The sequence below is a fragment of the Belonocnema kinseyi genome, chromosome 5 (genome assembly GCF_010883055.1).
Source record: "Belonocnema kinseyi isolate 2016_QV_RU_SX_M_011 chromosome 5, B_treatae_v1, whole genome shotgun sequence".
NCBI lineage: Eukaryota > Metazoa > Arthropoda > Insecta > Hymenoptera > Cynipidae > Belonocnema > Belonocnema kinseyi.
In genome coordinates, this window is record NC_046661.1 from 93,912,196 (window position 1) to 93,924,373 (window position 12,178).

Sequence of the window (12,178 nt, forward strand, 5' to 3'; positions counted from 1 at the left end):
TCCTGCTTTTCTTTTGTATCATTTTAGTTAATAGCTTCTATGAAATACATTTTTTCATTATGCTAATTATGTATGTAAATTTAAAAACTGTAGGGGCATTAAAAATAGCAATGACTTTTTTTCCCATAGAAGTATTGCATTTATTTATTTTTGTTCATTACGCTGGTATTTGGAAAAGAAAAAATTTCCCTTTTTTAAAAATACTTCCCCATTGTTTTACGATTTTTAAATAAGTTGTTATATAAAGAGTATATTCTTCGACCAAAAAAGACTTTAAAAAATAATTTAATTTGTAACAAATAGTAACCAAGACTTAATATTTCTTATTTCAGCATAACAAAATGTAAATTCTAAATAAAGAAGAACAGAAGATTAATTTTTAACCAAGAAAGGAGACTTTTCTACCATTAATGATGAATTTTCAATCCAAAAAGACAAATAGTTTACAGGATTATAATTTTCAATCAAGAAGAATTTTTAACAAAATAGTATAAACCGCAGCAAAAAAAATTAATGTTACAAAAAAGAATAATTTTCTACCTAAAGAGACGAATTTTTAACAGAATATATGGATTTTCTACACAATAGTTGAATTTTCCACCCGACACTGTGAATTTTCAACAACAAAAATGTATAATTTTGAACAAAATGCATAAGTATTAACTAAACCGTTAACATTTTCAACCGAGAAGATTAATTTGCCACTAAGAAAGATGAATTTTAACAGCATACCTAAATTTACAAAACAAATGATTGAAGTTTCAACAAAAAAGATCAAAAGCAAAAAATTTTCCAATAAAACAGTAATTGATAGTAATTGATGCACTTCCTCTTTCAGATTTTCATCCTAAACCTATGTCTGACATTAGTGTCTTTTTCTACTTAATATTTTTTTCATAGTAGGGGCTTTTTGCTATTTTTAAGTTTCTAACTTTAATTAACAAGATAGTTCAATTTTCGACGATAGAAACATATTTTTTTATAGAAAAATTATAGATCTTTGAATAAAAGAATTAATTTTCCACAATGTGCTTCATCTTTAAATAAAATATCTTAATTTTCAATGAAATTGTCAATTTTTTATTTTTAAGTGATTCACAGGCGCCGAAATACCTTCCGTAACAAATAATTTTGAACACGCCCCCTCCCCCTTCTCATGTAAGACAGCATAACAAATTTTAGGCTATCTTCCTCCCAAAAAAAAAGATTTTTCGTAGTTAATAAAAGCCTCCTCTTAGATTTTCATCCTTAACTTGTGTCCGGCAATAGTCTTTCCTACTTACGATATTTTCTTTTCCTGATTGTTTTTTCCTTCCATTTTTAAGCTTCTAACTTTAATCACGAAACTAGTTCAATTTTTGAATATAGAAATTAATTTTTAATTAAAATTATAGGTTTTTTATTAGAAAAATTAATTTTCAACAATGTGTTTCATCTTTAAAGTAAATTATTGATTTTTCTACCAAATTGTTTATCTTTTGTTTTTTAGTGATTTACAGTCGCCGAAACATTTCATGTGGGAAATAATTTTGACCACGCATCCCCTGCTCCGTGCATAACAAATTGCAGACCACCCCTCTCTAAAAAAAAAGATTTCTCGAAATTGATACAGGTCCCTTTTTAGATTTTCATTTTTAACTGATGTCTGGCCATAGTATATTTTTCTACTTAAAACATTTTCTTTTCTTAATAGACGTTTTATGCCATTTTCAATTTGTGTAAATTGGAAAAAACTAGGTATATATTATCATAAGTTATAACTTATCAGTGAGAACTTTATTCAACAAGATAGTTACATTGTTTACCATAGAAATAATTCTTTAACGAAACTGATATATCTTTGACTAAAGTAATTATATTTTAACAATAAAGTTTTTCTTTAAACTAAATGTTTGGGTTTACAGGCGTAAACATAATGGACGTAAGAAATTATTTTTCCACTTACCCCCCTCCCTTATGTAAGATAGCATTCCAAATTCGTCGCCCCCCCCCCACCCTAAAAAAGACTAATTATGGGCTAGGTTCGTCTAAAATTCTGTGCACAATTTTTTTCACTCTAGAGGACAAGACACCCCCTAAAAGTTTCTATTTCCGGAGAAAGAAAATCCGTAATTTTGTTTTTAGAAATTCAAATATTAACACGTCACCGGGCACTTTAAAATTCGATTTAATTAACATGGGGAAATTTGGAATTTTCGTAAAATTGAACTCATATTCTAGGGTTTCAGAAAAAGGTGCCAAACTTTGTATGGATTAAAGAGGAGTTTCTACGAAATAAAGCTATATTAATAACTTTGATTTCTAACCTTCTATTAGCCTCCGCGCAGCGCCCCAAATATGACTCAAAAATAAAAAAATAAAATTTTTTACGTATTATTGTTACATTTTAGCAATTTCCCTCATCTTTTTCATACAAATAATTAATAATCGAGAATTTTAATATTTACCGTGACTTTATAAGCAATTTCAATTGTTTAAACAAATATAAGTTATTTAAACAATTATTTATATTTAAAAAGTGTAAAAAATAATCTATTTTCTGATTAAAATGCAATATTTTGTCATTTTTTGGAGTATTAAATTTGTCTAAAAACATTATGGAATTATTTAAACAATTATTTATTATTTATTTTCAAAATTTCTAAAAATTGAGCCAGACATGTCCACTTTTTCAAATTGGTATCCTATGCATTTCTTCTTATGTGTAACAAATTTATATTTTTGTAAACAATTTTTATTCTCTCATACAGTTCTTTTTCGATAACTAAAAAAATGAAATAAAATAGAAAACATACCATTAATTACGATTTTTAAATTATTTTGGTAAAAGTAATTATTTAAATAAATTATATTTATTTAAACAATTAAAAAGTATTTAATGTATTCTTTCTATACACTGTACAGTCAGAAACATATTTGTTTCTTTAATTTCCCCATGTTAATGAAATGGGATTTTGAAGTGCCCGGTGGCACGTGTTAATCTTCAAACAAAAAAAAATTATGGATTTTCTTTCTCCGGAAATGCAATGTTTGAGGGAGGGGGTGCCTTGTCTTGTAGCTCAAAAAGCATTTTTTGGACTACTTTATTATGTACGGCTCCTTAGGAACCAAAAATTATTTCTAATAGAAACCCCAATTTTATCAGTTTTTTACATTCTCATCATTTATTATGGAGGAAGTATTAGAATTGTCCGCAAATTGAGACCACAGTTTTTTAACGGATTTCCACGTTTCGAGAACCCCTGAATCCGAAAATCAAGTTTCTACAATGGCGTATGTCTGTCTGTCAGTCTGGCCGTCTGCCCGCCAGTCCGTCCGGCTGTCCGTCCGTAAACACGATAACTCTAGAAAAAAATAACGGGTCAAATCGATCTTTGGCACACTTTTTAGGGCCTAAAAGAAAGGACGAGTTCGTTAACCAGCCATTTTGGATAAAAATGCAAAAAGTGAGCGAAATTTCGAAATTTTGGAGACCACTTTTTTTTATTTGAAAATTCTATGTACGCATATTTATAGTATTAAAAAAAAGAAAAATTTATTTTAATGACTTTTTTCGATCAAAATAAAATTCTGAGAATTATAGCATTTAAAAATTGTTTTAAATCAACCGAAATTCAAAATTTTAAGCCAAACAATGCACGATATTAAAAGAAGTCAAAAGAGGAAAAACATTGCTTTTTGCAAGCTCTACAAGATTATCATAACAAATTTTTGGATTTTTTTGGAAAATCGAAATTTCAAATTTTGATTGCACAAAAAATTCTAAAAAATCAAAAATTCCATTTCTGAGTCAAACTATACAGGATACGAAAAAATATAAATTAACAAAAATCGTGATTCCAAAAAAGATCTACAAATTTGTCAATAATCACTTCTTGATAGGACGCGTACTTTTTGTTTCATTCGTGAAAAATAACATTGAAAATAAAAAAAATAAAATAAAAAAATCGTTTACCCGAATAAGAGCTATGAATTTGTTATAAATCACTTTTTTATAAGACACCTAGTTTTGATTTGATCATAAAAATGTCATTAAAAATAAAAATGAAAAATTTGTGGATAAAAGAGAAAAGTTACGAAATCAAATTTAAAAAAAAAATTATTCATAAAAAAAAGATAAAAAGTTTGTAATAATTTATTACATTCTCATAATTTATAATAGAGAAAGTATTAAATTTGCCTGAAACTTGACACCAAAATATTCAAATTTTGAACCAAACGACGCGAAATATGAAAAAAGTCTTACAGAGAAATGATAGCTTTTAAAAAATCCTACAAAATGTCTTAACCATTTTGCAATAGGACTCGTGATTTTGTTTTTATTTATCGTAAGTAATATGCAGAAAATCGAAAATTCCAATATTATGCCAAAAGAGGCGAGATACATAAAAATCTAAAAGAAGACTTGTATGATATTTTTCTGTATTCATAAACAATTATATGAAAACAATAAACTTATTATTAGCATAACAACGCGAGATAGAGAAAAATGTGTGAAAAAAGTGTTGTCGTTTTTATTTATTTTAGTGTGGTTCAGAAAATATACATTTACAACTGTCTGTCAAAAATCCAGAGCGCAGCGGAAGAGACACGATGGCAATGTATACCTCAAAACCATCAGAGCTTTGAGAAACTTAATCTTTAACTATACTTAATTAACCTTTAAAAGACACACCTCCAAAAAATAACGTCGCTGACACTTGGGGTTTTTTGGACCCCAACGTTTTTAAACTGTTGTAAAAAGTTTAATTTTTGATATTTTTTGAAGAAGTTTTTATTTTAGGTATTCTTTAACATCTCTTCTAAAAAATCAATTGGTATAGTAACTTAAATTTTATTTTTAACACTTTGAAAAACAATGAAAAATTCATGGAATTTACAAATTTTTATATTCGTTCAAAAATGGTCTGGGATTCAATGGACCCCCAGTGTCATTTAAGGGTTAAGTAGAAAATTCAGAATACACAGATGTATATAAAAACTGAGATCTTTTTGATAAAGTTTAAATCAAGCATTTCAAATGTAAAGAATAAAAATCCGATCGCGAAGCGCAAGAATCAACAGACGCGCGTCCTGGGCGCGCTCAAACTTGCAAGAGAAGCGAGCCACGCACATAGAAACTTTTTTATTTGAAAATAGAATAAACAACCTTGCCCCAATAGCGAGTGCTCAACCCTTCTTGAAATTTTTTTCCTCTCCTAGCCAAACGTAATCGTTCAAATCTTGCCAACTTTCATCGCAGTGGCAAATCTTCAATCTGGAAGATCGACGCTTTGTATTTAAGCACACCTAAGGCTACTTTGCCCCAGGCAGTCAATAAAGCACGTTTCTGTCCTGCCTGCCCCCTCAAATCCACCCCCTACCCCTACCAAAGCTCCAACAGTCACAATCAATCGTTGTCGAGTCGCAAACTTGGAACTGCGATGGATGATGGACGCGCAACTGCATTTCGCCATGTATTTGTAATTCCTCGAAAGTAGATACGAAAACAAGGTGACAGCGGTGGGATATTCCCATTTTTAATCTCGAAAGTTTCCCAATAACATCCACTCTTTAATACCTCGTCGGACCTTTATCTTCTGTTAACACGTGCAATGATTACACAATAAAAAGAGCGATAACAATCTGTCTTTAGGAAAATGATTACATTTTTTTATTGAGATGATAATCGCAAAAATAATCTGTAAATCAATGGTTTACGTTGAAAGTATAATCTTTTCACAATTGTGCTAATTAGAGTTCTTATCGAATCCATCGTCATTGATGAACATTTCTTTGATGCAATGCGATAATTATGATACAGGAGGTCAGGGCCGTAAATAAATTACGTAATTTTTGGATTGGTGGGGGCCGAGGCAACGATTTTTCTTTGTTTTCTCACATGAGGGGGGGGGGGGAGGCTACACTATTTCTTACGTAAGATATTTTGACGTCTGTGAATCACTAAAAAACAAAATATTGAGAATTTAATAGGAAATTTTAATATTTAGTCGAAAGAAGAACAACTTCGTTAAAAATTAACTTTTTTAGTTAAACCCATGTGGCGAGTGGATCACGTGACCAGATTCCTACCTTACAAAAAAAACTTTGTTTTAAATTATTGAAATTTAGAACTAGGCCCGCCTTTTTCAGTGCTTCTTATTTATTATCCCAAACTTTCAACTTGATGTGGCGCTTCGTGTGAAAATAAGTCAGAAAATAAAAAAAGTGTCGGTAAGGTAGGAATCTAGTCACGTGAACCACTCATCACATGGCCCTAAGCATTCCTAATTTTGGTTAAAAACTCATTTCTTTGGTAAGAATAAAGTCACCTTGTTAAAAATTTCTTGCTTTTTTTCTTTTTCGTTGAAAATTTAACTGTTCCATTTTTCATAGAAAACTCACCCTTTTAGTTGAAAATTCAAATATTTGTTTGGAACTTTATACACTTTGTTGACAATTCTTCTTTCTTATAGAAAATTAATCTCCTCTGTGAACAATTCTAACTATTCATTTTTTATAGGAAAATTATCTTTTATGGTTAATAACTTAATTGTTTAGTTACAATTTGTTTTAAAGAAAGTTTATTCGTTTGGCTGGAAATTCAACTACATATTTGGTTGAAAATTTATGTACTTTGTTGAAAATTTTGTTTGTTTAAAATGCGTCTTTTTGATTGAAATCAGATGTTATAAATAAAAATTTCTAATACTTTTGGTTTAAAATATCAACTATTATATTTTCGGTTGACAATTCGTATTTTTGTCTTAAAATTAAGTTATTTTATTGGAAATTCAACTATTTTATTTTAGGTAGTCATTTTTTTAGTGTAAACTTCAACTATTTGGTTGTTCAACTCTCAGTTGAAAATCAATATTTTTCAACTGATAATGTAAGAATTTGATTGCAAATTGAACTGTTTTGTAGAAGATTCATATTTTCGGTGGAAAAAATTCAATTATTTAGTAGAAAATTCGCGATAATCAACAATCGCGCTCAGGCGCGCTAAAACTAGCGAGCGAAGCGAGCCGTGCGCGACGAGACTGTGCCCGCGCCGCGGACCTATTTTTGTTTTAATGTAACTATTGCCTTTTTGGATTAAAATTCAATTTTTTATTAAGAAAGTCAACTATTTGGTTGAAATTTTATCTAATTTTTTTAACATTCGTATTCCTTAATGAAAATTAATCTTCTTCGTTAAAAATTCCAGTGTCTTTTTTTAATTCCTCTTTTTGTGTATAAAACTAATTTTTTGAAATAAAAATTTAATTTTTGCTTCATTCGTTAAAAATTAATTTTTTAGTCAGTTTTTGGGTTATTTGATAGAAAAGTCATTTTATTGGCGGGAAAATATCAAATTTTGGTACAAAATGCAACTAATTTGTAGAGAATTCGTGTGTTCTAGCCGAAAAATAATTGTGAATTTTGTTTAAAAGTTATCTTATTTTGTAAAAAATCAATCTTCCTGAATGAAAATTGAACGAATTGTTTGAAAATTTATGTAACTTATTAAAAATTTGTCTTTTTGGTAGAAAGTTAATCTTTTCTATTGACAATTCATTTTTTTGTTGAAAATATAAGTATTTAGTTGAAGTCTTAGCTGTTTTGTAGAAACTCATCGTTTCGGCTTAATAATTCAAAATTGTCAATAACCTTAGATTTTTAAGAATTTGATTGACACTTTTTTTAATTCATCTTTTTTTGCAGAAAATTTAATAATATGATAAATAATTCAACGGTTTTGTTAAATAACTGAACTATTTGGTCGAAAGTTGAACAACTTTGTTGAGCAATTCATTTTTTACTTAAACGTTTATCATTTTAGTTGAAAATTTATTTCTTCGATATTAAAGTTTAACAATTTTATTCACAAAATTTTTTTGTTGAAAATAAATTGTTTTACCTATAAATGTAAATATTACATTTTTGGTTAAAATTAATATTTTTAATTGAAAACGGATCTCTTCTAGTGAAAAATTAAACTATTTGTTTGAAAATTTAAGTATTTCGTTAAAGAATCTTTTTTTTTATAGAAAAGTATTTCTCTTGGTTGTTCGTAGATTCACAATTTTATAGTAAAAAATTCATCTTTTAGGTTTGAAAATTTAACTATCTTGTATAAAAAAATTCGTGTATTCGTTTTAAACATTCAACAATATTGTAGTAAATTAAACTATTTTTGAAAAGAAAATTTAACTTTTCCATTTTTGTTTAAAAGTTATTCTTTTAATTTCAAAGCTTCACCTGTTTAACACCTTACATGATATTTTTTGATTGACTGAGAAATAATTTTTGGTTGAGGATTCAAATATTTGGTTGATAAGTCGTCTTTTTCTGATTCAATTTAACTGATTTTTTATTAATTAAAATATTAATCTTTTTTGGTAAATTTTAGGGGAACATTTTTTTGAGTTTTTACCCGTTTCCATTTTTTTTTAAATTCGAAAAATTTCCTGTTGGTCTTAGGAATTTTTTTTAAAGGATTTTTTTAGAATTTGCCATGAAAGTAATAGAGCAGAAATTATTATGCAGAAATTAGAAGAATTTGCAGCAGCCTGATAAATTCAATTCCGACGGTTTTACTGTAAAGTTAAGGCAAAAATATGAACATTTTGAATTTTTACTCAACCAAAAATGAAAAAAAAATTATTTTATATTGTTCATGAAAGTTATTTAGTTTCCAATTCTCCTACAGAAGCCAAAAATTTCTTAGGGTGATAATGAAGGTGCCAAAAAGTTGAAAAAGTTTCATCAAAAATCGGAATTCGTTTCTTAGGACCACCCAAATATGATTCAAAATAGAAAATATGGTCTCAACTCTTTGAAATTGGACGATTTTTAATTGAAATTATTTGCCATATTAACATTTTAATAAAAGTTCACCATACGTGTGTTTAGGTCTCAAAACTAGACAACTCTGCTTCAGACTACCCTAGACTGCCTTAATCTTTGCAAATTAAATCATTCGCTCTACTTAATTGGATGCCTCATAAAGTCAATAAATTGAAAATCGTGCACGAGGAAAAGAATCATTATTTTCTTTTCCTTCGAGAAATTTGTTAGTCGATCGACGGTATCCACCAGATGGAATCCTCGATAATTCCAAATGGGATAATCCAGTAGACTCTGCCTCGAACTAAATTCCTCCTCGAAGTCTTTTGAGACTTTTCCATCGACCTCGACTTGGACATCCTGGACTCATGAAGTTATGTCCTAGGGATCATCAGTAAACATTAGAAATGTTGTACTTTTTTAGCCCCCACCCCCTAACCGCCTGAAAAATAAAGTACAACAAAACCAGGATTTCGTAACCCCCGGTTTTGTAATTCTCATAATTGCTGGTCCACGCAGTTTCTCATAGGGCAGGGCGAGAGATGGTTGCGAAAGTTTCCTCGGAAGGGCCGCAGTGCGCGAGTACTCAGTCGACTATATTGCGCAATAGTGTGCATTCCCATTGCAAATGGTTTATGTGGTTCTGACTGATTACGTTTTGATTACCGCGATTTAGTAACAAGGCTATTTGTAGTCAACTCACGACACTGTTACTCAGGCGGGGTTCTGGAGCAACAAGAAATTCTCTCATAACCGAGCAAATAGGGTGATTTTTTTACAATAATAGGGAAATAAAAGCAGTGCACATTTTGTGAATCAAATTAATGCAAATAAGGTGTGTTTACATATTACGCAACACTATTTTTGCACTGTTACCCCCCCCCCCCCCACCCCCTCACTTCCTCTTCCACTCCATCTAACACATGGTAAACATTTTTTGTACTTCCCCTCCGCCACACGCCGTTATGTAACATTTTTTGTATTATCTTTAAAATATAATAAATGTTTTCAAAATTAAAAAATGCTTTTTTAAGATAAAATATTGTCTAGAAATAAATAAAAAAATATTTCGTTATAACACTGAATGCTTTTTGAATATTTTTTCTACTCAACCTAATATTGAAGTTTTTTAATGTTAGTATTGATTAAAATTCACCAACTCAAAACTTTTTCAATAAGATAAAGAATAAAAAATTAGACTAATATTAACACAATAACAAAATTTCAAATAACTATTTATTTGTTAACAGTTTTTGAACATTTAAATTCGGATTGAGATTAAATTTTAGAATCAAGAATAAGGAAATAAGTATTGCCAGTTTGTTTTTAAATATATTAATATAATTTTTAGAAGATAAAAATATTGATAATATTTAGAAGAGAACATTAAAACAGGTTTTCGAAGATTTCAAATGTGCCAAAAAAATAATCTAGAAGATTTTTAAGAATTTCATTTTATGTCATTTAAAAAAATACTAGCTTAATTTTTAAAAAATAAAAATTCAACCATTTCACTTTTGGTTGAAAATGAATTTATTTTACTGAAAATTCATCTTTTTTTAACAAATTTATCTGCTTGGTTGAAAATTTAACTATTCTATTTAAAAATTCCTCATTTGAGTTGAATTTTTTTGGTGTGACAAACGAAACTGTTCCATTTTTGGTTGAAAACTCATATTTTTTAGTTGAAAATTCAACTATTTGATTAAAAAAATATTAAAACAAATAAAGTTAAATATAAAATATTTATCCTTTTAGTTGAAAATCACTTTGGTTAAATTTTTGTGTGGAAAATTAATTATGTTGATGGAAAATGAAACTATTCCATTTTGGTTGAAAACTGATTTTTTTCAGTTCAATATTCAACTATGTGGTTGAAAATTAATATTTTTCAGTTGAAAATCTACTTATATTGTTGAGAACTCATCGATATAGTTGAAAAATTCTATTTTTTGGTGGATGATTAATTTTTTGGTAAAAAATTCACCCTCTTGTTTGAAAACTTACTTTGCAAACTCATTTTAGTTAAAAATTCATCATTTGAGTTAAAAAAAGTTTTTTGTAAAAAATTTAATTGTATCTTTTTTAATTGAAAACTGATCTTTTTCAGGTGAAAATTTAATTATCTGTTTAAAAATTTGTATTTTTTGTTGTTGAAAAGTCAAATATTTGGTTCAGAATTCATCCACTTTCTTGAAAAATCGATTTACTTTGGTGGAAAATTCTGCTTGTTTAAAAATTCATCTTCTTGTTGTAAATTCAAGTAATTGAGCTGAATAATCATCATTTCAGTTGATAATTCATCTTTCTAGTTTCAAATTTATCTACTCCAGTGAAATATTAAATATTTATCATTTTCGTTGAAAATTCATCACTTTGGTTGGATTATTTTGTGAGGAAAATTAATTTTGGTGTTGGAAAATTAAACTATTATATTTTGATCGAAGACTTATTTGTTCAGGTGAATATTCAACTATTTGGTTGAAAAATAAGATGTTGCAGTTGTAAATGTACCTATTTTGTTAAAAATTCATGGATATTATTGAAAAATCGGGGTGAAGTTCCGTAAAGCGCTTACCTCCGATTAATTTGAAACTCCATATATCTATGTATCTTGACGCGCTGATCACGAATATGATAGTGAAAATACCTGCAAATTTGAGTTTCATGGTGAAAACCATGAAAAACCCATAAAATCATGTTTTTTCACGTTTATCTTAGTGAATAATGAAAATTTATAAAAAAGCTTAAAATAAAAGTTGTAGATCCTTTTAAAATACATATTTTATGTTCAATATATTTTTACCCTGCGACTGACAGTTTTCGAGAAAATAAGGGAGATGTCGGTACGAAGTGTAGAGTTGCTTAGGTCACACACGATACCCTTTTCAACGTGTAATGAGAGGCAGGAAGGCACACCTATGACTGGCCACAGAAATAAATTAAGTAACACAAGGCCCCCTTTCTAACGTCTTAAGGGGGGGGGGGCACTCCTGTGACTAGCCACAGAAATAACTTAAGCCATACACGACTCCCTTCCCAGCGTTTCAGGGGGGCGGAAAGGCATCCCAATGACTGTTCGCAAAAATAACTTAGGTCAGACACGACCCCCTTTCCAACGTGTCATGGGGGTGGGAAGGCGCCCCTGTGACTGGTCCCAGAAAAACTTAGGTCACACACGACCCCTTTTGCAACGTGTCCTGGTGGGCGGGAAGGCATCCCAATGACTGGTCACAAAAATAACTTAAATAACACACGACCCTTTTTCCAGCGTCTCATGGGGCAGGAAGGCACCCCTGTGACTGTTCAGAAAAAGTAACTTAGGTCACACACGACCCCTTTTCCAACGAGTCCGGGGGGGGGGGGG